Here is a 1359-nt window from a genome sequence, read left to right as displayed (position 1 = left end):
CCGCCGCCTCCGCTCCCCGCCGGGGCGGCGCAGCAGACGCGCCCGGACCCGGCGGCGGGGGCAGCAGCGGCGGCGGCGGGGCCGGCCCGGGAGCCTCCTCCTGCTCCCCGCGGGGAGGCTCGGGGCGGCCGCTCTCCCCGCCGCCTGGCCCGGCCCCCGGCTCCGCCGCGCCCCGCACCAGGTTGAAGACGAGCAGGAGGCCGTCGCTGTCGGGGCCGGGCGCCGGCGGGGGACCGGGGGCGGCGCTGGGGCCCGGCTCCTGCTTCTCCTCCAGCAGCATCACCGGGAAGCTCATGTACAGGCCCGAGGCGGCGGCGGCCGGGTCCCATTCGGGCGGCGGCGGCTCCGGCTCCCGCTGGGGCAGGCGGCCGGCGGGCGCGGCGCTCGGTGCCGCGGCACCGCCGCCATGTTGGGTGTCGGGCCGGGCCTGGGCCGCCTCCACCGCGGGCAGCCCCTGCGTTTCCATCTTGGGGGTCCCTGTAGCAGCGGCTGAAACCGGAGCCGCGGGGCCGGGCCAGGCCGGGCGGGAGGCGGGGGAAACCCGGACCAGAGAATCCAGAGCGGAGCCGGGCGGGGCGCGGGGGAAAACCCGGCTCCTGGATCACGTGGTGTTACGGAAGGGAGGATGGGCTCCCTGGAGCGGAGGCCGGCCCGGGCCGGGGGAGGCATGGAGCGCAGGGTCCGTAGCAAAACCCCACGGTTGGCGGCTTCCACTCCCGCCTCGTCACCAATCCAAATCCTGAGCTTGGTTTACAACTCGTGGGGATCGAGAAATAACTTGCCTGGGTTGGTCTGTGAGATTTAAACTCTGCTTGGCATGTGCCTGCCCCCCACGCAATCCCCTACCTGCTGGTCTTGGCAGGGGCACTGCTACCTGTTCTCCCCTAACCCTGGGGGCTGGGGAGCTGCCCTGCCATTCTAGCCTCACCCTTCTCAGTGCCTTGGCCCCTTCCCAGTGCCAACCTCTCACATTCTCCCTCGTTACTCCCCGAGGTTCCTGTCCCCCACCTACTCTCTGCACTCCCTGCCTCCAGGGCCGTCCTTAGGATTTATGGTGCCCTAGGCGGGATTATTAAACTGGTGCCCCTGTGCCTGACTTGCTCTTAGCAACACAAACATAAGCTTACAGTATTGGAAAACTTGCCACATGCATGTTATTAAACCCAGTTTAACTTAATTAAGCACACTGTAATGCTGATGGACTAGCACTAAAGAAGTAGCGCTATAGAAAAAATTCTGATTTGACAGAATGGTGCAAATAATATAATTTTTTTAATTTGTCAACATTTTATTGGAAATTTATATGAAGAGGTATTGAAACAAGGATTTGTTTTTAATTAAAAGCAATCTTTCTGGCTT

Source organism: Trachemys scripta, chromosome 7, assembly GCF_013100865.1.
Source record: "Trachemys scripta elegans isolate TJP31775 chromosome 7, CAS_Tse_1.0, whole genome shotgun sequence".
In the NCBI taxonomy this organism is placed as follows: domain Eukaryota; kingdom Metazoa; phylum Chordata; order Testudines; family Emydidae; genus Trachemys; species Trachemys scripta.
This window is presented reverse-complemented; position numbering follows the sequence as displayed.